The 25,318-nt window shown below is 39.4% G+C and overlaps 1 long non-coding RNA gene across 1 annotated transcript; it reads right to left on the bottom strand.

The window, feature by feature from the left end:
• Positions 1-276: 276 nt before the first annotated feature.
• LOC145538590 (uncharacterized) lies at positions 277-22,592 on the bottom strand. Its single transcript, XR_014077065.1, has 4 exons — positions 22,355-22,592; positions 4,645-4,722; positions 3,917-4,022; positions 277-2,097 (listed from the first exon to the last, which is right to left on the bottom strand). It is a non-coding gene; the product is annotated as an uncharacterized LOC145538590 (long non-coding RNA).
• Between the last annotated feature and the right edge of the window lie 2,726 nt (positions 22,593-25,318).

Below are 25,318 nucleotides of genomic sequence, written 5' to 3' on the forward strand. Positions count from 1 at the left end.
AAAAACAAACCAGTGTTTAGTGATCTAGAAAATTCTCAGTCTATCCAGATGGCCTGCTCTGGAAACAGAGCCAAGGGTGTGTCTGGACAGCCATTTTCTAAAGAACTTCACCCGGATCCAACAACCACCTCAGCCATTTTCTAAAGAGGTGACCCATGGATCCAACCAACCATCTCAGAGAAGTTAGGAATAGAGAGGCAGTTATCCATGAAAGGTCTGTGGAGGTTCTTCTTGTCTGATGTCTTGGACCCCCAAGAACTGCATAAGAGACCAACATGTTTTCTGAGAATTCTTTATGAACAGAAACACTGAAAACTTGGACTGAAAGGCACAGAAATGAGATGGAATGAAGGAAGAATGACTTTGAGGGCAAGGCCAAGGATGCTGAGGCTGGCACCATTGCAACAGCCACCCTGGTCCCAGAGGGCACAGTCTAATGTCAGCGCCACCCCCTGCTCAGCTCCTGAGGGTGGGCAAAACTAACACAGAAGATGGTAGATTAAACATGGTAGACAAATACCTGTTGGGGGAAATTTGAACAGGAAGTTTTGCTTTGCAGTATAAGGCAAATACCTGGATACAGGTGCTTTATATATTTTATGTAATTTAGTCCTTATAGATGATGTGGGCATCAGTTTTATTCTCCTCATTTTACCAGCTGGAGGCCTAACCCATTTTCTTGTGGTCTCATATCCGGGAAACGGAAGAATCAGGGTTTAAACCCAGGTCTGACCTCAAAGTCTTCAGTTTACTGGAAGTATGACACCTGGCACTTTGTAATGACAGCGAAGAGGTTAAGTAAAATTAACTAAACTTACTCCATGGGATGAAAGCTAAATATACTTTACTATTCTGATTACTAAAGCATTAGTGTATATGTGTGGGCATGTGTATGTGTGTAAAAATTAAAACAAAAATATAAGACCAAATATCTAACAGCCCTTCCAGAATGTGTATGTGTGCATGTGTGTATGTATATAATTTCTATATCTATATTCCTATCTGTATCCACACCCAAATTCATATCCCTATCTATCTCTGTATGTGTACATAAAACAAATAATAAATAGCACTGACATAGTAATAACTTCCAACCCTTCAATCCTCTTGAACTAGGAATTTCTGAAACCTTTAGTCCTGGATGACCAAGGAAAATATCTCTTTTTCACTTACTGCCAATCTGTAGATTCTTTCTGAAAGCATTCACCACTCTCACCATCTGAATTTGAAATGGCTGCTTCCTTACAGCAGAGATTTTAATGCTGTTTTCGAGAATTCACAAATCTCTTGGCAGCAGTGATTTTTAAAGTTCATTCTTCAAGTCTTCATGGCCTGCTGGAATTTAAGATTTTTTCTTCCTTCATTCATTTTGCAATATACCAGTCGAAGTTGTTTATTATCTGGAAAGATGTTTTGTCTCTCTTTTAAATGGCATGACATATCTCTGCCCTGTCTTTTTGAGTTTTACTCTGTTATTTTCTGTGTTGCTGTACATGATGATAGGGAACATTTTATAAACTTGTGCCTTTTAATCTGAGAGGCAAATTCTAGGCTGATCTCCTTTTAAAATACTATCATAATACTACCTGTTCACCCTATTGAATGGCCTTCTATGTGCAGAAAAGTAGCATTTTGCAGTTTATGCATTTCCTGACCATTATTATATAGATCCTATTAAGATATAAATAGCCAAAATAAAATTCTAAGAATTCAATATAACATTCATTTCAAGATCCAACCTCAAATAATCACAGAAAATTGGTCTCTGCTGTTACTGCAATCTTGCTTTTGTTGTTTTGTTTCATTCTGTTTTGTTAATAGAGATTAGTATGGCTCTCTTTTGTTTTTGTCTGTCTTCCAGGGTTCCTGGGCTACTTGAAGTGGTTTGTTATTAAAAAAAAAAAAAAAATTCTGTCCAAGTATATCATGAAGTGGTAGCTACAGTTTTTGCCCTAAGGTCCACAGAGACATCAGCTGGAGACCTTCTTATTTTCCTGGTGGAGATCTGACAATTAACTGTAGAAAGCTCCATGAGAGTCTGCCGTGTTTACTTGTATATCCCCCGTGACCATAGAAGCACTTGGCACATAGAAAGTGCTAAATAAAGAGAAGAGAAATTAAAAACAAATTACAAATTCTAAAAATACACAGGCGTAGGCTACAAATTCAGGAGTTCTAATAAATTCAATTTTATGTGATTTCTATCAAAAGAAAAAATGTATGATGCATTTATAAGTGTACCTGCTGTTTTATCAAATATATTCTTGATAGGAGAGAACTGCTAATCTGACCAAGTGTTAAGGAGAATGAATTCCTTCACTTATAGCTTTACACATCTGATGTTTGGAAGAATTTCTACAAACTAGCTTCTGGCTCTGTATATTTCAAGCCATGTGTTTTCTCTGCTATCTATTTCCAAGTACTGGGTACCAATTGGACATATATTATTTCTGACACTGTATCTTCATGTCAAGATGTCAGGTAAGTTGGGCCAAAGTCCTATAGGAGTATTTCTGGAGCTATTTCTATATCAGAAGGGCTAGAACTATCTAAACCATATACGGAAGTCATGGAAAAGCATGTAAATACATCCCATAGAAGCCAAACCAAATGTATACTCAATTCAACTGTCCCAAGACAAATGCCTATGGCTACTTGACATTGCTGGGCACAAGGAAAGTGTGATGAAGGGGGACTCAGAATAGAAAGAGAGAAGATTAAAATATTTGCTTTGGTAAATTTTACAATTTAGCTGCATTGGCTTCATGGTGAATACACCTTTGGTTTATTCAGAGGTAAGCATGTCACCCACAACTTGGGGAGAAGTTAGTTCTAATTGCTGGTGGGCACCCTGGTCTTCCCTTGGATAAAGTATGGAGGGTAAGAGAAGGGATCTCTCCTTCTGCTGAGGTTGCTAGGCTGAAACAGTATGATGAGGCAGCAGTATGAGGGCAAATAGGACCGCAAAGAGGGAACCAGCTGAAAGGGAAGAGGGGCAGAGAGAAATGACACTGTTTGAGCTCTTAACTGGGCCATGTGTGAATTTAGCTACAACTCTGCACTCTCCTGATCTGCTGATTTCCTGATCTCCTGCACTCAACAGGCCTCCTTTCTAACTCAAGCCAGTTTAAATTTGGGTTTCTGTCAGTGAAGCCAGGAGTCCTGACTAAAATACAAAATGATCAGCTGCCAGCATTATTTTCCTAGTAAAAGTCTGAGATAGTCTCATATTGCTGAGGGGAAAAAGTAATTTTGGGACATATGGGTAGTTTCTTCATTGAAAGTCTGGAATATTATTTTAGGCAGAGTTCAAGTACCCTCCAGTAATCATGACAGTGATACTTTACATGTACAGAGCATTCTGAAGGCTCAAAGTGATTTTATACACATTATCTTCTCTCATCTTCACAGAAGATATGCATTTTTCATCAGTGTTTCAAATGAAGAAACCAAAGGTTCAGAGGGGTTAAATCACTAGGCTAAAGTCGTTCAGCTGAAACAGTCATCCTGCAGGCTCCCTGAGCACACCAGAAGACCCAGAGCCTCCCAGGCCCACCAGAAATTATACGTCTGGTCAGAAGATAAACCACCCAACACCTCTGGGCCAGATCCACTCCTGGCCCATGACTGCTAGTTCCTTTGTCTTTATCACCTAACCTTCCAGATTACTGATCCCAGCAACTTTAACTTCTCTGACTACTTTCTCTAAATACTTTGCCTAAACTCCAAACTTTTAAACTCCTTCCCATATCCTGCCTGCCAAGAACCACAAAGTTTCCGGTCTTTGTCTTACTAGCTTGATATCAAGTCTTTATTAAAATTTTTGCCACCAAGATCTTTAAACATGGTTTCTACCTTTACCTTTGGACCCTCTTCTGGCTACTTTATAACATGGGTTCTTGATTCTTTGACTTACCTAACTCCAATCCTAATCCTTCTCCAGTGGTTCAGTGGTAAAGAATCCACCTGCATTGCAGGAGCCGTGGGAGATGTGAGTTCTATCCCTGGGTAGGGAAGATCCCCTGGAGAAGAAAATGGCAACCCACTCCAGTATTCTTGCCTGGAGAATCCCATGGACAGAGGAGCCTGGCAGGCCACAGTCCATAGGGTCGCAAAGAGTCAGACAGGACTGAAGCGACTGAGCATGCAATCCTAACTATGATTGCTCTCATCTTCTACAGCCATTTCTGAAGTATTCAACTCCGTATCGTTCATTTGCAGAGGAGGAGGTGGAAAGTGGGGCAGGGGAGCAGGGAGAGAGAGAATGAGACTCACAGCCATCCAGCCTGTGTTCCATCTTATGAGTATGGTTGGAAAACTAGAGACTATCGAGAGCTTACAGGTTCCATTTCAAGGGCTTTGAGGTAAGACTTTTCCTTAGGAATGGGCCAAGAAATAGCACAAAATTTCAGAGATGTCATCTTACTGGCAGAGAGAGTGTTGATTCTAGGAAACAATTCATTTCTGACCATTTCAACTATTAAACTCCCTAAATGATGGTTCAAATAGAGCAGTCTTCCTCTTTGCAGTTAGACAGAACCAGGAGAAGCCCAGTGTGAACTGGCAGGAGGTGCCCAAAGAGGCTGCTCTGCAGAGAATGTCACTGCTACCTGGTCAAGGGGTCCTGCCCAAGTTAGTTCCCACCTGAGAGAAGGCTGTGGCCTCTGCAAGTGCTGGCTAGGAAGGGTCTTCATGAATAAAGGATTCAGCATTGCCATGTGTCTGAAAGGCAAGATATTGTGGATTCAGTCAGGGTATCTTCAGGAATGGAAGGAAAGCTGAGACCAATAATCCAACAGGCATTTAAGTATCATTTCAGAAGGGACTTGGGAACTATAGTTCAAGGACCATGAGAGTAAACATTGTGAAAGTTTTCCAAAGTTTTGTAACTTGTCCATGTTTAATTTTTAACATTGTATGTTTCCTACAATCTCCTATATAAAGACAAGGGCTGTATAATGAAAAGAGCTACACATTTGCATGAGGGTTAAAAGGAACTGGGAACCCCAAAGCCACGAATCTCAGGGGATAGAGTGGGAGGTGGTAGCTTCCCCCTTGGATGGAAGGAAGAGTAACTAGATTGTTTGCTCTTGAGACTTGGTGCTAGAACTTAGAAATACCTAAGAGGTTCTCTGGTAGAAGTGGCAATGTTTGTTGTCTCCCCCAAACCAATACCTAGACTCCCTTTTCCATACTGGGAGAGCTAGATTTTGTTTCACACCCTCCAGATGATAGACCCTGATTGGACTAAGCTAATTATGGTGATGACATTTCCCTTGTCACTAATCAACTGGTGGTAGGCTTGTCCTGGCTAATGAAATGTGTGTAGAATTCCATTTGAGAGCATGCACATAGCAAAGTTTTTCCTGTTTGGGGTTTTGTTTTAAGCTCTTAAAAAGATACACACAAAAGAAAAACAGATCTTCTTTTATGGGATGTTGCATCTTCACATATTGGGTTATAAGAGAACTGTTAATAGATTTTAAATAATTTAAATCATATATAGTATGTTCTCTGATGAAAATGCAATTAAATTAGAAATCAACAATCGTAAGATATCTGGAAAACTCACAAGTATTGAGAAGTTTAATAATATACTTCAAAATAACCTATGAGTAATAAATAAATTGGTGGTTCAGATGGTAAAAGAACCTGCCTGCAATGCAGGAGACACAGGTTCCATCCCTGGGTTGGGAAGATCCCATGGAGAAGGAAATGGCAATGCGCTCCAGTTTTCTCACCTGGAAAATCCCATGGACAGAGGAGCCTGGCAGTCTATAGTCCACGGTGTCACAAAGAGTCGGACAGGACTGAACAACTAACACTAACACACACTAACTAATAAACAAATTATAAGAGAAAGTTGGAAATATTTCAAACTAAAAGATAATAGAAGTACAACATATCAAAATTTTGGATTCAGCTAAATTAGGGCTTAGAATAATTTTTAAATCCATAGTTTTAAATGACTGTATTAGAAAAAAAAAAAAAAGATATAGCATGAAATAAATGCCCTAAGCTTCCACTTCAAGAAGCTAGGAAACAAAGTGTTAAGTAAACCTGAAATAAACCTAACAGTGAAGGAGATAATCAAGACTAGAAATCAATGAATAAAAACAGAGAAAATTAACAAATCCAAAGGTAGCACTCTGAAAAAAATTTTTTTAAAAGACAGAGAGCAAAGACTTATTACGAGCATAGGAAATGAAAAGAAGATATATCACTAAAAAGTATACAGTCATTAAATGGATAATAATAGAATACTATGAAATTTTATGCCAATAAATTTAACAGATCACACAAAATAAACAAATTCTTTGAAAAATAAAACATAACAAAAATGACAGAAAATCTAAATAGCCCTACAATCATTAAAGAGATTCAATGTGTTACCAAAAACGGTCCTCTGAGGAAGAGTCCAGGCCAAGATTTTTTCACTGCTAAATTCTATCAAAAATTTAAAGATGAAATAATGTCACTCTGTCACAAATTCTTTCAGAAAATAGGGTTGGTAAACATACTTCTGAACTCATTCTATGAGGGCATTCATGCTGATGTTGAAAACTGGAAAATACATCGAAGAGAAGAAAGGAAGGGAGAGAGAGGAAAAGGAAGGAGGAGGAGGGGAAAGAGAAAAGAAAATGACAGCGTCATAAATATAGGTACAAAAATAGAATACAAAATGTTAGCAGATAGAATATCTCTCACTATGATAAAAAAAGAAATCTCTGAAGAAAGACCAGTAGCTAGTACTTAACGGTGAGAGAGTGTACCTCTCCCTCTTGAGACTGGGACTAAGGCAAAAGTGGGTTCATGCCACTGCTGTTCCATACGGTAGTGGCCATCATAGTCAGTAAAATAAGATAATAAAAAAAAGGTAAAAACCGTAAAGATTGGGAGAGAAAGGATGAAACTATATCTATTCACAGACAACATGATCGCTTATATAGAAAATCCAGAGTGTCTATAAAACCACAATAGAAATAACAATAGTTTATTCATAACAAGGATACAAAGTCAGTAGACAAAAGATTCCATTGTATTTTTAATAAATAGCAGCAAACAATTTTAAAATTAAAAACAATTGCACTTGCAATAGTATTTTAAAACACGTAAGATATTTGAGAATAAATTTAAGAAAACAGGGGCAAGACCTATATGCAAAAACTTAATGTGAGAAAATAAAGACACAAATAAATGGAGAAATGCCACTGACGTGAATTGGAAGGCTCAATATTTTCAAGATGTCATTAACCCTCAAATTGATTTATGGATTCAATAAATCCTGAGTCATTACTCCATCAGGAGTTTTGGTAGAAATTAATAAACCGATCCTAAAATTTATATGGAAATACAAAAAACTTAGACAATCTAAAGCAAATTGGAATAAGAAGAATAAAGTTGGAAGACTTGTACTGCTTGACTTTGAAACACTATAAAGCTACAATAATCAAAACAACTTAGTACTTGTATGAGGATAGAGAGAAGAGTGCAAGAGAAATGGAACAGAAAATCTAGAAATAGGTCCATATTTACAGAGTTATCTAATTTTGAACAAAGCCATCAAAACAATTCAATGAGTAAAGGAAATCTTTTCAACAAATTAGTCTTGAATAACTGGATATACATACATACAGAAAGAAACCTCAACCCCTCTCCCACAACTCCCTTACACCATTCACAAAAGTTAATTCAAATGGGTCATATATCTAAACATCAAAGTTAAAACTATGAAGCTTTTAGAAGAATGCAGAAAGCAAAATCATTAATTTTTTTTAAATTTCTGTTTATCAAAAGATACTATTAATAAAATAGACAAACCATGCTGCTGCTGCTGCTAAGTCGCTTTAGTCGTGTCCGACTCTGTGCGACCCCACAGACGGCAGCCCACCAGGCTCCTTCGTCCCTGGGATTCTCCAGGCAAGAACACTGGAGTGGGTTGCCATTTCCTTCTCCAGTGCATGAAAGTGAAAAGTGAAAGTGAAGTCGCTCAGTCGTGTCTGACTCTTCGCGACCCCATGGGCTGTAGCCTACCAGGCTCCTCCGTCCATGGGATTTTCCAGGCAAGAGTACTGGAGTGGGGTGCCATTGCCTTCTCCGAGACAAACCATAGACTGAGAAAAAAATGTTAGCAGAACATATATATGAAAGAAGATTGGTACCCATTATGTGAAAATAACCCATACAACTCAGTAACAAACTGACAAATCCAATAAAATTGGGTAAAAGATTTGGAAAAACACTTCACAGAAGAAAGAGATAAAAGTGACATATAAGCAAATGAAATGAAAAGTGCTGTATTATGGAAATGCATGTTAAAACCACAATGGGACATAACATCCACAGCTAAAATAAGAAAGACAGCAACAAACATTGGCAAAGATGTGATGCAATCCTAATACATATATTGTTCGTGTAAGTGACTCTCATACATTGTTAATAGAAATGAAAAAATTTTACAACCACTTTGTGAGATATTCTGGCAGTTTCTTAAAAAGTTAAACATAATTTTTAAAAAATAATTATGGAATTCCCTGGTGGTTAGGACTCTGTGCTTTCACTGCTGAGGGCCTGGGTTCAATCTCTGGTCAGGGAACGAAGATCCCACAAGCCATGAGGTGCAGCTCCTCATTGTGCCTGCCCCCCAAAAAAGTAAATTTAGTAAAGTGATACACACTAAAATTTTTTTATAATCAGCAATTCTATTCCTGACTATGTACCTATGGTAAGTAGTACAATGCTCCCCAAAATGTCCAGGTCCTAATCCCTAGAACCTGTGCTACATACAAAACAGAATTAAGGTTGCAGATGAAATTAAGGTTGCTAAATACATTGTCCCCAACGTAAATACAGGATCCTTTAAAGTGGATTGTTTTTCAGTTGCAAAGTTGTGCTGACTCTTTGCGACCCCATGAACTGCAGCACGCCAGCCTTCCCTGTCTTTCATTAATTCCCAGAGTTTGCTCAAACTCATGTCCATTAATTGGTGATGCCATCCAACTATCTCATCCTCTGTCACCCCCTTCTCCTCTTGCCCTCAATCTTTCCCAGCATCAGAGTCTTTCCCAATGAGTCAACTCTTTAGGGAGGCAAATGACTAGAATCAGATGTAAGCGTGATTGCAGAAGAATGGTCACAGAAATGCAACACTGCTGGCTTTCAAGATGGGAAAAGGGGCTGTGAACAAAGAAAGGTGCATGCCTCTAGAAGCTGGAAAATGTAAGGAAACATTCTCCATTAGATACTGTAGAAGGGAACACAGCTCTGACAGCACCTTGCTTTCAGTCCAAGGAGACCTGTGTTAGATCTCTGACCTGCAGAACTGTAAGATGATACACTGTATTGTAACTTTTGCAGTTTGAGGTGCAACAGCAAAACTAGCACGAATTTCTCTTAAATCTCTAAGTTTGTGGTTATTTGTTATGGCAGCAATAGAAAGCTAATACAGTACCCAAGGAAAATGAAAGCATATGTCTCAAGATTGTTCGTAACAGTTTTATTCATAATAGCCAGAAATTGGAAATAACCTGGATCTCTACCAACAGGATAATGGATAAACAAACTGTGGTGTATTCACATAATAAAATATTACTCAACAATAAGAAGGAACAAATTACTCATACACACAACGTGGATGAATTTCAAAAACCTGCTGGGTGAAAGAAGCTGGGCAGATCTATGTGATTTCTTTTATATAAAGTTCTAGAACAGACAAAACTAAACTATGGTTTTAAATAAAAAAAACCTCTGATTTGCCTTTGGGATAGTGTGACTGTGAGGATTAATTAGGAAGGGACTTAGGGATCTTTTGAGCATTGAGGCAATGTTGTATAGTAGTCCTCCCCTTAGAATACAGTACAAGAACCCCAGGGGATACCTGAAACCATGGACAGTACCGAACCCTATATATACTATGTTTTTTTCTGATACATACATACATTTGATAAAGTTTAGCTTATAAATTACACATAATAAGAGACTAACAAGATAATTAATGATAAAAATAGAAAAATTATAACAATATACTGAAATAAAAGTTATGTGAATGTGGTCTTTCTCTCTCTTTCTCAAAATAACTTATTGTACAAATTTAATGCTTTTTCCATCCTAACTAAGGATTCATCACACACCATGGCTGTAACTTTTGCAGTTTGAGGTGCAACAGCAAAGTTAGCATGAATTTCTTGCTCCTTCTCTATAATTTCACAGACAGAAAATTCATTCTTATCATAGATCTTAGCATCCTTAGCATGTCACTTTTTTTCTTCCCTTATTAAATCAAGAACTTTCACCTTTTCATTTATGGTAAGCATGGTTCAACTTCTCTTTGGCAGATCCAAATTGCCAGCATCACTACTCTTGCACTTGCTTCACTAAGCAAAGGAAGGGTTACTTGAACAGAAGCACTGCGTTACCTGATAACTGACAGCTGAGCCAACTACTAAGTGACTAATGGGTGAGATATGCTGGACGAAGGGATGATTCACATCCAGGGCAAGAGGAAGAAGGACAGCACAAAAACCTCATCTCACTATTCAGAACAGACACACTCTAAACATTTATGAATTGTTTGTTTCTGGCATTTTCCATTTAATATGTTTAGACCATAGTTGATCTCGATTACAGAAAAGGAAGGGCAAGTATCTGTACTTCTGAAATCTCATGGAATAAACTATGTGGGAAAAAGTTACCGTGAGTTGAATTGTATCCCCCAAAAGATATGCTGAAGTCCTGACTCTCATTACATGTGAACATGACTTTATTTGGAAAAAAAAGGTTTGTGCAGATGTATTCAAGTTAAGATGAGGTCATACTGATCTCAGGTTCCTGCAGCGGCTCGAAGCAGGATTTCAGTTCCCAGCCAGAGACTGAAGTCAGGCGGCAGTGAGAGCACTGAAAACTAGCCATGAGGCCACCAGGGTCACAAGAGCAGTTGCCGGTGACAAGACCCTGGCCCACTGGCTCTGTAGAAATGAATTCCCATAAAGCGATGGAAAGTAGTAAAACAAGTAAAGTGTTTATTAGGAGGAAAAACAGTACACGTGAACAGACACTTGGGTGGGTTCAGAGAGAGTCATGCCCTCATGATTGTTTGTATCACTTATATGGAGCATTTCTTCCAGGTTTCCTTCGGCCAGTCACCTTGCTTTGCCCGGTTCTGAGTCAGTATTTGGTTTTTCTCAGTATCCTCCCATGTGTGCATGCACATCTGTTATCTAAGATGGATTTTAGCAAAGAGGCCTATGAGTATGTTGACCTCACTTACTGTGGGGTAACGCCCCCTCCCTTTTGACCTCTGAGGAGCATTTCTGCTCATGTGTAGTCAATAATGTCTCCTTGACCTTGGGAATGAAAAATATGTGGTCTCTTGTCTGGGCAGGGTTCAGCTCCTTTCATGCTCCTACTGTTATTTTCATCTTAGATTATCTGTCCACAGGGGACAAACTCCAGCTGCTCAGCCCATCTATCCCCTGCCTCAACACTGGATTAGAGTAGCCTTACATCCAGTGATTGGTGTTTTCACAAGGAGACCATGTGTAGACACAGGTGCAGAGAAAAGACAGGGAGAATACCATGTGATGACAGAGGCAGAGATTGGGGTAATGTAGCTACAAGCCAAGGAATGCTACAAGAAGCTAGGAGAGAGGCTTGAAAGAGATTCTCTCCCAGAGCCTCCAAAAGAAACCAGTCTTGCCAATGCCTTGATGTCAGATTAGTAGCTTCCAAAACTAAGAAAGAGTACATTTCTGGAGTCTAAATTATAATATATATGTGAAGCATTTAAGTGTCTAAAACTAAATTTGAATTGTCGAAACTAAATAGTGGCTATATGAGTACAACATTATACAATACATAGTTCTTTAAACTTTTATATACATTTGAAAAATTTTATAAAATTTTAGAGAAATAATTGTGAAACTTGACTCATCACTGAGAATAAAATCAATTTAGTGGGTTAGATTAGCATTTTTTTTAAAGTAAAATAGATTAGAAGGGAAGAGAATGCATATAATAAGGACAAGTATTTCATTTCAATTATACATAATACATATGTTTATATATAAATGCAAAGGACCATGATATAAAACTATTTTCTTACTGGAGGCCAAGCCAAAACTATTTGAGAAATACTACCTTAGTCTCATAAGCTTCCCAACATCCCATACTGTGTGCACCGATGTTTTTACACTCACATCTAATCCATGCACCATTTACACAGATTCAGAGTTCTTGTTATGAAAATGCTTGTATATCATCTCTCTTTGATCCATTATCGCAGTTAATGAGCCACATTCTCCCAGAGTTTCTTCCAAGGGAATTCACAGGGCTCATTGTGAGCCATATTTATACCTTCAAAATCCCAGGGTAGCTTTTAGTAATTTTCTGCATCATGACACTAAATGAAGCTTAAAAGAATTAGTAAAACTCTTACCAGATGCTCTTCATTTTTTGGAAGGCAAAGTGATCTAGCCCCTCAGTGAAGAGTTTTGCCATAAACCCTACCACTAGAGCTTAGTTCAGTCTAGAAATCATGTGAATTCATAGAATTACACCCATCATTTGTATTTAAAGATAACATGAGTCATGCTAGATAGAATATTTTTTAAAAGATGATTAAGTTGGAAATAGCTATTTTAATCCACTACTGTGCTATATTTAAGTGTTCAATAATGTAATGAGTGTTCAGTTGAGTTCAACCAATATTTATTAACATTCACCTATGTGTCAGGCACAATGCTCTAGCTTAGAGGTTATAATGATGACTAACACTAATCTCAGCCCTTGAGGAACTCACAATATGGGAGAACAGGCACAGAAATAGCTCATTTCAGGAGGCAGGTGAGTGCCATCCACAGGGCTCTGGAGGTGGACAAGTGTTTGGCTAAGCTGGAGTATTCAAGACTTCAATTGAGCCTTGAATGATGTGAAAAATTATCTAAAGAGGAAAGGCTCTGGGCAGAGGTAGGATGTCTTCCTTACTGTTATGAAGAGTGACTCTGGCTGACTATGGACATTTTATTTTCCTGAATGGGGTACATACTATCAACACCACTTTCACTATTGTTCACTTGATCACCTGGCTTGAAGTAGTATGAGCTCTCCACCATAACATTTCTCTTCCCCACCCATCCCCTTCATCTGCACTCTGGAAGGTAGTCTTTATGTACAATCTGCACTTAAGCGTTGAATATCTACATAAATTATTTGGGATTCTTCTGCAAAAGGATTTACTTATTCTTCACCATTTATTTATTCAATCATTTATTTATATCAGTATGGACCCCTAGATGTTTATGTTTCAGGTTATAATTCAATACTACTTTGTTGATTTTGTTGCTCAGATTTTTCCAACTTTGGCCACTGAGAGCTCTTTCAGTGGACTCTTGTGTCGCTTTGACATACCCCCATCATCGTGGGCTTTAATTTTTAGCATTTTCTAACATTTTGGCTCCTGGAATACCTTGTGTACTTTCTCCTTCAGTCTTATAAGCAGCCTTTTCTCCAAGGAGATCTGGTTCCTTTTATGGGAGAATGGTATTGGAAACCGAGATCTGGGTGCAAGATATCTTCACTACTATTGGGGTGTTATTGCTTCTAGTCTCTCTTAGCCGATAAACCAAGGAGATATACGTGTGAATATATTTCTTTGTGTATATAAACATAACTATATGTATTGGATTGGCTAAAAAATTCATTGGGGATGTTGATAGTGGGGAAGGCTATTCATGTAACAGGGACAAGACGTATATGAGAACTCTGTATTTTTGCTCAATTTTGCTGTGAATTTAAAATTGCTCTAAAAATAGTATTTTTTGGGTCAAACCATAGAAGAAAATATTTTTAAATTATGTATCTGATAAAGATTTGTTCCCAGAATATTTAAAGAACTCTTACAACTCAATAATAAAGACAAATCAACTGCAAATGCACCAAAGATTTTAATAGACATTTTTTCCAAAGAAGAGCTACAAGTAGTCAATAAGTATTTGAAATTATGCTCATCATGATTAGTCATTAGGTAAATGCAAATCAACAGTGCACTAAGATACCACTTCACATCACACTAGGATGGCTATACTAAGCCAAAGACAGCATTTGTGAGATGCGGAGACATTGGAACCCTTATACGTTGCTCTGGGAATGGTAAAATGGTACAGCTGCTTTGGAAAATAGTTTAGCAGCTCTTCAAAGGCTAAACAGAGAATTAGCATATGACCTAGAAATTGCACACCTGGTTATATACCCAATATAATTTAAAACAGGTGTTTGAACAAAAACTTGTCCACTAAAATTCAGAAACACTATTCACAATAGCAAAAGGTGGAAACAACCCAAATGTCCATCAACAGATGAATGGAAAAACAAAATGTTGCATTTCAATACAATGGAAAATTATCTGGGAATAAAAAGAAATGAAATATTAATACATGCTAGTGTTTTCAATGGATGAACATGGAAAACACTACACTAAGTGAAAGAAGCCAGACACAAAGACCACATATTGTATGAGTCCATTCATATGAAATGTCCAGAATGTGCAAGTCCTTAGAAATGAAAGATTGGGGTGGTAAGGACCTGGCTGGAGGGAACAGTAGGGAATGATTGCTAAAAAGTATGGAGTTTCTTCGTATGGAGATGAAAATGTTCTGAAATTAGTGTTGAAGGTTGCACAATTCTGTGAATGTACTAAATATCACTGACTTGTATACTTTCAAAGGATGACTCATGATATATGAACTATATCTCAATAAAGCTGTTGTCATTGCTTCTAGTCTCTGGAAAATAAATGACTGGGTTGACGAAAAAAGCTCAATAGCTGGACTGTGGTAATAGCTTATTAAATTATGCCAGAGATTCCAGAGGTTTATAAGATACTTACCTTTCTTAATACGTATAGTCAAGTTAAAATAAATCAAGTAAATGCTTGATCTGTGTTTTAAAACAAATTGGAAGTCTACAGCCCAGTTTTCCTAACTACACCACAAAAATTATTGTTTGATTTGCTATTTTGGCAAAGCTCACTACATTTTCCTTAATGAAGTTGTGCTTCAGACAGATCCTATTGAGCTAAAAATGCAGAATTAAATTCTGGTTTATCCTCTAAAATCCTATGGAAAATTTAAATGGCCAAACTTCAGAATAGCTCATTCAAAAGCCGTCTAAAAGGTATAAAGCTATAAGACATAGCCAAATTAAGTGCAAAATTTCTCCCCACTGGATATTTTATTCAAGAACATAATTTAATTATCGGTCATGTCCATGAGCTGGTCACCTTATCAATTGCCTCTGAAAAACACTTTTAGAGTATCTATCCCCAGTTTGCATCTACTCATCCCAGAGTCTCATTTCCTGTTGCTAGGATACTGCTTCTTCATGATGTCAACCTATTGGAATATTAAAAATCTGTTTCTAATCAACTTTTACTCTGCATGGCTTTAGGAAAAGAAGAAAGCAAGGTCCATGGACACATAAAAGAGCTTCCAAAATGAATTTAAATCTCTGGTAATAATTTTAAACTAATTTTTAATTAAAAAATTGAAAAACCTGACCTTATCATTAAAATCGCAAATTTTAGCCTTGTGTATTAGCTTGTCCATAAGTGGGAGGGGATGTCATATCACAGAATCCTTTCCTTCCTTCTAAAATGGCTGACTTTTTCTCTCTCTCCCTCAAAGATAAAACCTCCAGGGTACAGCAAAGTCCTCCTTCAGAGGAGATTCATTTTCTTCTTATTTCTTAAGACTTCCTGATTCAAAACTAAAAACTGAAACAACCTGTTTTCCTGCCTTCTAAGACTGACAGATGAGAAGGTTTAAAAAATTGGTATTATTCAGCTTATTTTTATTCCAATTAATTAAATTCAATGATGTGTATTGAACAGCCTCGATGCACCATCACTGTTACTAACCAATGTGGAGAGTGTAGAGATGAACTGGCAACAGTCATTATCTTCAAGACAGTCATAGATTAATCAAGAAATGGACACGTGCACAATATCCAGTGTCAGTCTCCGAGGAGCAGGGACTGAGTCACTCCAGGCCCAGCGGGTGGAGTCCCAACCCCTGCTCGGGGGTCTGCAGAAACAGAACCTGCAATGGTTAGGTATTGATCCAAAGAAGCAAGTAGGTATGCAGCATTGTCAGGTATTAGAGAAGCACCAGAGTAACAGCTTGAAGCTGGTCACCAGACAAGAGAGGAGCCAATGTGTGAAAACAGATTCACAGGACAGGGCACAGCTGGGTACTCCTAGGTGCTGCCTGTGGCCTCTGCCCTGGACACTGACTGAGGGGGCTGGTAAAGGAGACTATGAGCCAACCCTGACTCACTGATACTGTGGGGCGGGGCAACTCTATGTGATGGGAGACTAGCTGGGGTTCAAGAAGGCTTTGCGAGCAGCATGAGAGCTAAGCTGCCCCACCACCTGACTTTCACCTTGGCTCATTTTAGAATCCCTGGCCCTGCCACTCTTGACCTGTCACTGCCTAAACGGAGATCTTGAGTTGTCGAAGCCCCGGTAGATGTATGATTATTTGAAATTTTAGGCCTTTTGATGCCCCACCCCCTAGTCATTGATACCCATCTCACAACTGGGATAGTCCCCTTACAGCTCATCCAGTAGTCTCTGGCTTTTTTACACCCTTCCCTCAGATCCAAGCCCACCCAGCTTCCATTCCTGGTTGTGAATATTTTGTCTATCTATTGCTACATTTAAACTTGACCTTAAATTTATTTTTTAAAGATTTTTTTTTTAATGTAGCATAAAGTCTTTATTGAATTTGTTAAAATATTGCTTCTGTTTTACTTTTTGGTTTTTTGGCCCCGAGGTATGTGGGATCTTAGCTCCTGGATCAGGGATCAAACTGGCACCCTCTGTATTGGAAAGCGAAATCTTAACCACTGAACGGCCAAGGAAATCCTTCGAATCTACCTTAAATTTAGTGGCTTAAATCGTCATCCATTTTAGACACCTCTTTCTTTTGTAGGTCAGGAATTTGAGCAGCATTTGGCTGGACAAGTCTTCTGCTCCACTGGGGCTACTTGGTGGTATTCAACTAGCAGCTGGGCTAGCTTAGTGAGACCAAGGCAACTGGAAGGCTGGCTCAGGGGGTCTTCTCTTCATTGTATGTAGTCTCAGGGCCTCTCCATATGATTCCCCAGCAAGTGAGTCATATTTGCTACCTGAGATCCAAGGACTATAAGAAAGCACAATAGAAGCTGCTAGTCCTTTTTAAGGTTAAGCCTGGCACTGGCACAGCATCACTCCTGCCATATTCTATTGCTCAAAGCAATTACAGGGCAGGCTGGATTCAAAGATAAAGGGAACAGACTCTAACTCTCACTGGGAGAAGTGTCAGGGAATGTCCATCAAATTTGTGAAGACAAATTCCCGTATGTCTCACTGCCAACTGTATTCAGATTATGACCACAGCCATCTTAAATAAAGCACTTTAAACCACATCTTGTTATTCCTGATTTGAGAATCATCAGTTAGAACTGGAATGCTGGGGGACTTCCCTGGTGGCCTAGTGGATAAAACTGCACTGCTACTGCAAGGGGCACAGGTTCAGTCCTTAGCTGGGGAACTAAGATCTTGCATGCCACACGGTGCAGCCAAAAATTAAAGCCAACAAACAGAAGCAAAAAAAAAAAAAAACAGAAATGGAATGCTGAGAATCCTAGCAGCAAGACCAACACTGGCACACAGCTAGGGTATCCACAAGCTTTGCTCTTTAGTTGTCCCACTTGTCCCTAGACCACTGTGCACAGTGAGGTCTCAAGCTAAAGCATCATTTTCCCTTCCAGGCATTAAAGTCTGAGTCCCTCACACCAGGAGGGTTATAAATCACAAACATGAGATTGGATTTTGCAACAGAACTGGTGTTGAAAATCCTTTGGCAGTGACTCCTTCTCGCCTTGTCTATTTTTTTTTTCAGAGGAGCATCTGTCAGGGGGTTGGGGTGTCCTTCTGTGCTTATGTTTGTTTCCCTCCTGGTTAAGGGCACACCACTGCATCCTAGGCTGGCTGTGATCCTCCTGGAGCTGTTCCAGGAGCCCATGTCCAGGCCTTGTGCCCAGGGGTGCAAGAAGGTAAAACCACCATATAGAGATTCTCCTGGAAAAGTCCCATGGACTGTGTCCAGGAGACCCTCCTACTGAATTCCACTTTCTAGAGATGATTCTGTTGGTAAGGTTCCAGCTCCCATGTGATTTGTCACTCCAGAAGGCACTCATGCCATCTGTGTAAAATTGCCCAACTGAAGCACAGAGGGATAGAGTACATTGTAGGGAGAGGAGTTTAAAGGACTCTGGATGGATTACTGAATAATGTATGTTTCTTTTATGCACATCTTTAAAGTAGAAAAATAGTAAGCATCATTTGCAGCGCTCACACATACAAAGCATTTCTGCAGTTTAATCTCACGGGAACCTCACTTGGTACTTTGTGATGTGGGGCCTATTGTGCAGTTGATGAAGTTCAGACCACACATCAACTGCTTAAGGTCACCCAGGTCTTTTGTAATCAAAGTATACATCATGGGGACTTCCCTGGTGATCCAGTAGTTAAGACTCTGTGTTTCATGCAGAGGACACAGGTTTGAGTCCCTGGTGGGGAAACTAAGGTTCTACATACTGCATGGTGCAGCCGAAATATATATATATATACACATACATAATGACTTTAAAGTAGAAAAAAGATAATTTTCTCTTTTTACTGTTTAATAGAAGCCTGTGCATCATAATGAAGAGCAGCTCCCACTCATTGAAACTAGAGAAAGCTGGGGCACAGCAACGAAGACCCAGTGTGGTCAAAAAATAAACCCCAAAAGGTGCCCTGAGGAAACAAAAGCTAAAGGACATTTACATTCAAGAGGAAGGTGGTTGATTGAAGGATAAATAACAGATTCAAAGAGCTGAGGCCCTCCAACTGCAGAACACCTCAGCTGGGACTGACAACTCACCTGCTGGAGAGGTGTCCATGTGGCCACCCTGGACACCTATGGCCTCCTTGTCCATAAACCCTTATCCTTCCCCCTCTCCCTCTAAGGCCTGATTAACCAACTATTCCTGGGGTCCCATGGGGCTTAGCCATGGGTCTGCTGGTCCAATCTACTTATGCCCCCAAAGTACCCTCACAATAAACCTATCATTTAAAATGGATTTAGGGTCTATTTTCTGCTTCCCAAGAGACTAACTCAACAATTGTAGTGAAAACTCACAAGCATATTTCTTACAAATCAAACATAAGATGAGAAAAACATCAATGCTCTTAAAAGCCTAGTTTATTATTATAAGGCTCCATGCCATTGTGACAAAAGAGACTTAAGACCACACACATTAAAGAAGTGATCATTTTTACACCTTTTACTTAGCTACTCTAGTGATGCCAGTAACAAGATCACATCACCAGAATCAAGCCTCTATTTTCAACCCAGAGCCCAAGAGAGTGTTCTATATATAGGACACATTTGATTAATGTTAACCACTGCAGGTGATAGGAAATATTGACTATATAATCTACTAGAAATTATAAATCAAGGGTGGTACCACCCTCTCAAAGGGCACCTGAAACCTAGTTGGGACACTTTTACTTATCATTAGCTTCTTCTGTTGGCGCTAAATGGGAAAGACTCAAGAATGCTAAAATTCCTGCTCATTACAGTCTCACACAATGAAGAATTAATCTGATAGAAATGTATATCCTACTACCTTTAAGAAACACTAGACCATCACACATACGCATGAGGTAACCAAACTAGAAACTGCAATCTGTGGCCTGATCCATGGTCAGACAACAGAACAGCATATTTTTTTAAACCATGATTATTCCAGAAAATTCATATACTGGCTAATTTGGCACTAGACCAGTCCCAGTGCTTTTATTTGGCCTCTGTCATGAAAGAGAGCAAACTCCCTTCCAGGACTAGAGACAAGAAAACAGGTTTGTCTAGATAAGAAAAGAAAACATATTTCGTTTAGCAGTTTGTTAGCTCAGTTTATTACTTGTGAACGCTAAGTCTCCTGGTATGCAGGCCTCCATTTGCCCTGTGACCCATGTCCTACGTAAGTTAGGGGTAGGCCTGCTCACACCCTGATCTGCTAGTCTGGGTGTAACTAAAAATAAATAAATAAAGCCCATCATAAGACTCAGAAAAACAATAATTGCCTTTACTTTGTATAATTTTTCTACTACTTAAATTGTGTTCTCCCGAGGGAAACTGTGGAAAGGATCTCTTTTCCAGATCACATAGGCAGATGCCCTCACATTCAGACTGGGGGACCTGTAGTTTTTTTTTGAAGGTTTGTACATTTTTCAGAGGCTCCTTGGGAGTCTATGCCTCTGCTTTTTAAATGTCTGCCTCCCATCCTAATTTGAGAAAACTAGTGTCTTTGTTCCCAAGTGAACAACATGTTCCTTTATGTTTGATGAAATAGCTGCATGACAAACATGGTTCCTTTTATCACCCATACATTAAAGTACACAGATTGAAAGTCTAATCATTGCCTTGTTTTTTAATGGCATTAAGAAAAGTTTCTCAAATAAATTAAAGCTTGCTAACATTTCTCTCAGATGATAGGCGGGGAAACATTTTTTTCCCTTCCCTTAAGATCTTATCTGGTGACCAGAAATGTCGATTTCAATTCTGTTTCAAACTCAGAGCAAATTTTTCTTTATGTCAGGTTAAAGCTTCCATTTCTATTTTCTTCCTCTGATCACCTTGAGGGTAAATAAATAAAACAATGTGATTAAATTTTCTATTTTTTGCTTTGAGCCTTAATTCATAGAATACTTTTCCTACTTCTTTAAAAAGCACCTAAAATAACTCTTTTTCTCAAAAATCTTAACTGTAGCTTCTACTCAGTAATCACCTTTAAAAAAAGAAAAAAGTCATGTGTTGTTATGGCAATTGCCCATTTGAAATCAAGTGCACTGCTTTGCAGTGCAAATGTGACTATTTCCTATTGCCTTCAAGCTGGAAGGAAAAAAGCTGCCATGTCTCTGGTCTGTAGCTCAAAGTCAGAGCGCTAGATTAGAATTCAGAAAACAGCTCAGACACCATCTTGATGTGAGATCCCCTGGACTCTAGCCTCTTCCTCAGAGCAAGCGACTTACTTGTGTGGGGTCACCTCCAGCTCAGAAGGTATATAATTCCACAGGTTAACCTCCGCAGCCTGGAGGAAATCTATAGAAAGTTTCAGAGGCTCAGTCCAGTGTATATATCAGGAAAACAGCTGTTTTTCTCCTGTTACTCTCAAAGAGAGAGGTAAAGTCAGAATGAGATAAATACAGAACAAGATGATTTTACCATAAAATCTCGTGGAAGTAGAGATTTCCTAATAATATGAACTACTTACATATGCCCTATATGCCAGAAACAGTTCTAAGAGTTTTACTGGGTTGGCCAAAAAGTTCTTTTGAGTTTTTCCACAAGATCTTCTGACCTTTCGGAAAACTACGAATGAACTTTTGGGCCAATCCAATATATGGATTAACTCATTTAATTCTCACCACAACCCTATTAAGTGGAAAATAGTATTGCACTACCAGCTCACAAAAACAGAAATTGATGTAACTGATACTAAGTGACTTATCTAAGAACATTCAATTGTCAGTGGTGGCACTGGGAGTTGAACCCAATTTGACATGTGGTTCCAGAGCCCAGGTATCACAGTAATCACTTTCCACCTATAAACAAGTAGACTGGAGTAGGAGGAAATGTATGATATTTGGAGTCTAATTGTGTTGAAATCCTTAATCCACCATGTCCTAGTTCTATTATCTTAGGGACTGACAGCCTCTTACAACTTCAGCTATCTATCAGCAAGATCTACCTTCAAAGGCTGGTGGTAAGGTTTTAACTAGATAATGCATGAAAAAATATTTTGTAAACCTTAGGGCCTCACGCAAACAGTAACAATGACTCAAACTTTGGTAGATAATACTTACAAGTAGCAGTTTCATTAACCAAGCTTAAAGTCATAAGCTAAAAGGATAGGCTGTAAAAATATAGACTTCAGTTTCTTTTTTGAGGGAGGAGAAGAGATGACAGCCAAGGATAGGGAAAAATCATGCATTTTAGGGGCAGTGAATCTTCCCAAGAGCCTAAAATAACACTACTTTGCCTGAACCAAAATAAGAGATAAAATGGCTTCCAAGTCATTTCTTTCAAATCATCTCAGTGCCATTAAATGAATTTGGACAGGACCCATGGATCAGTGCAATGGGATGAGACTCAATCAAAAGCCTGAATCAAGAGCTATAAGACTCTAAGTGACGAAACACAGAAACATCCAACACTTGGCTTGGCCTGGCTTCCTGGTGGTCAGCTCCTCTCCTGACCCTCAAACTCACCCCAGAAATATCCTGTTAGTTGGCTTGTTAGAGTCAGGGAAACTTCGGTGGACATTCTTCCAATCTTCCCTTCTTTCTTTGCTTTTCTTTCTCAGAGGTCCCAATGATTCAATCTGTTTTTCTTCCCACTTCAAGACTGTCCATTTTATCTCCTACTCTGTCTTTGAGCGTCTTCTTCTCTGCAGAGAAGAGAAATGCTGTGAGGACTTCCCTGGGGGTCCAGTAGTTAAGAATTCACTTCACTTGTCAATGTAGGGGACATGGGTTCAATCCCTGGTCTGGGAAGATTCCATGTGCTGTGGGGTGTCTAAGCCTGTGTGCTGCAACTACTGTAGCCTGTGTGCCCTAGATCCCGTGCTCCATAACACGAGAAGCCACTGCAATGAAAAAGCCCATGTGCTGCAACTAGAGAGTAGCCCTCACTTGCTGTAACTAGAGAAAGCCCATGAACAGCAGTGAAGACCCAACGCAGCCAAAAATTAATTAATTAATTAAAAAAAAAAAAGAAATGCTGTGACAGAGGACATAGTCTCCCAAGCCTTCCTTTCCTTTCTCATCCTCAAAGTAAATGTTTAGGCCTCTTTCATCTTGAGAATTTTAACACTAACCAGTTAGGAGAAGCAGTCATGGGTAACAAACAGATCTTAAAATCAGCTCATGTTCCATCGTCACTGATTCTTCCTGCTTCCCAAATGTGCGGGAACCTGCCCAGAGAGCTCACTTCTCAAAGACAGCACATGCTAAACTGGACCATGCACCCCAGACCAATTCTGCAAAGATTCTGGGCCCTGCAAGCCACTTCCAAGATTTGGTTTCCAATGCCAACCCCTTATCTACTTTCCAGATAGATGGCTCTAATTTTTTCTACGTAAGAAAAGTTCCTTCTCCCTTGGCTGCCCAGCAAGTATTCCCCTAGTATCAGGTAGGTCTGCCCCACCCTACAGAGTCCTCTTCCTCCTCCCCTGAGCTCCCCTTGTCTCAGGCTCCCACCTTCTCCCTGGATGAATCCTTTTCTATGAGTTTCAGCTGCAACAGCCACTCACAGAGGACAGTTAACACCTTATTTCGTTTAGGGTGGCTCTTCTTGGTTTCAACTGGAGACTTTTCTCTTTTTTAACTTTTCTAAATTATGAAAAACATACATGCTCATTTGATAAGTCAAACAATACAGGGAAGAGGTTCTTTAAAAACTCGTATTCTTCTCGCCTTCTAGCCAATCCCACTCCAATGACCACATAACGAATGATATCAGTTTGCTATGGAATTATCCCTCCCACCTTTCAAAATTGGATATTTTTCACATTTATAACTATTCTTAATTGTTTTAGAATCACAGATTCTCTCTGAGGGTCTGATAAAAGCTACGGACACTCTTCCTAATGCCTGCACGAAGGCACACACACAGACAATTTTGCATTTAATTTCAAGGTTTGTGGTAATAATTCCAATGCTTCCAATTTCTGAGCTTTCTTGCACACACATACTCTTGGGTGCTAGTCCTGTGATACGCTTATTCCCCCAAGAGTTGTAAAACAAATGCAACTTTTTGACTTGTCCCTCCTACAAGGAGACCTTCTCATTCTGGAACCTCTCACTGGAGTCTCAATTCCTATCTGAGGAAGCCCTGTAATCTACAGCTCATTTTGAGGACCAGAAAAGAAGGAGAACTAAACTGAATACTAAACTAGTCCTAATGGCCTTGGGAAGATTGGAGACAGGTACTGATGGGGCCCTGTGAGAAGACAGTTGGGAACTTGAGGTGATCGTTCCCTGAGGAGACGAAGGTACTGCAAAGAAATCTGTGTGTTTGCTCTAGGTTGGTGACTGGCAGCACTATACATAGTAGAGTGTTTAGGACTTGGAGTCAGATAAGCAACACCAGTTGCTTATCTCCTATGTGACTTTAGGCACGTTGTTTCACTTCCCCAACCTTTATTTCCCAGAAAACAAATTAGACATTCTAATAACTTACGTAAGCTTTCCTGGTATCTCAGTGGTAAAGAACCCATCTGCCATTACAGGAGACTCGGGTTTGATCCCTGGGCCAGGGAGATGGCCTGGAGGAGGAAATGGCAACCCACTCCAGTATTCTTGCCTGGAGAATTCCATGGGCAGAGGAGCCTGGTGGGCTACAGTCCATGGGGTCACAAAGAGTCAGACATGACTGAGCAACTAAACAACAATCATCAGTCAGTTCAGTTCAGTCACTCAATTGTGTCTGACTCTTTGTGACCCAGTGGACTGCAGAACGCCAGGCTTCCCTGTTCCTCACCAACTCCCGGAGCTTGCTCAAACTCATGTCCATCGAGTCGGTGATGCCATCCAACCATCTCATCCTCTGTCATCCCCTTCTCTTCTTGCCTTCATTCTTTCCCAGCATCAGGGTCTTTTCCAGTGAGTCAGTTCTTCATATCAGGTGGCCAAATTATTGGAGTTTCAGCTGCAGCATCTTTCCTTCCAATGAATATTCAGGACTGATTTCCTTTAGGATGGACTGGTTGGATCTCCTTGCAGTCCAAGGGACCCTCAAGAGTCTTCTCCAACACCACAGTTCAAAAGCATCAATTCTTCAGCACTCAGCTTTCTGAGTCCAACTCTCACATCTATACATGACCACTGGAAAAACCACAGTCTTGACTAAATGGACCTTTGTTTACAAAGTAACGTCTCTGCTTTTTAATATGCCATCTAGGTTGGTCATAGCTTTTCTTCCAAAGAGCAAGCATCTTTTAATTTCATGGCTGCAGTCACCATCTGCAGTGATTTTGGAGCCCCCAAAAGTAAAGTATGTAACTGTTTCCATTGTTTCTCCATTTATTTGCCATGAAGTGGTGGGACTGGATGCCATGATCTTAGTTTTCTGAATGTTGAGTTTTAAGCCAACTTTTTCACTCTCCTCTTTCACTTTCATCAAGAGGCTCTTCAGTTCTTCACTTTCTGTCATAAGGGTAGTGTCATCTGCAT

Source organism: Giraffa tippelskirchi, chromosome 2 (genome assembly GCF_054371585.1).
Source record: "Giraffa tippelskirchi isolate mGirTip1 chromosome 2, T2T-mGirTip1v1.2.pri, whole genome shotgun sequence".
NCBI lineage: Eukaryota > Metazoa > Chordata > Mammalia > Artiodactyla > Giraffidae > Giraffa > Giraffa tippelskirchi.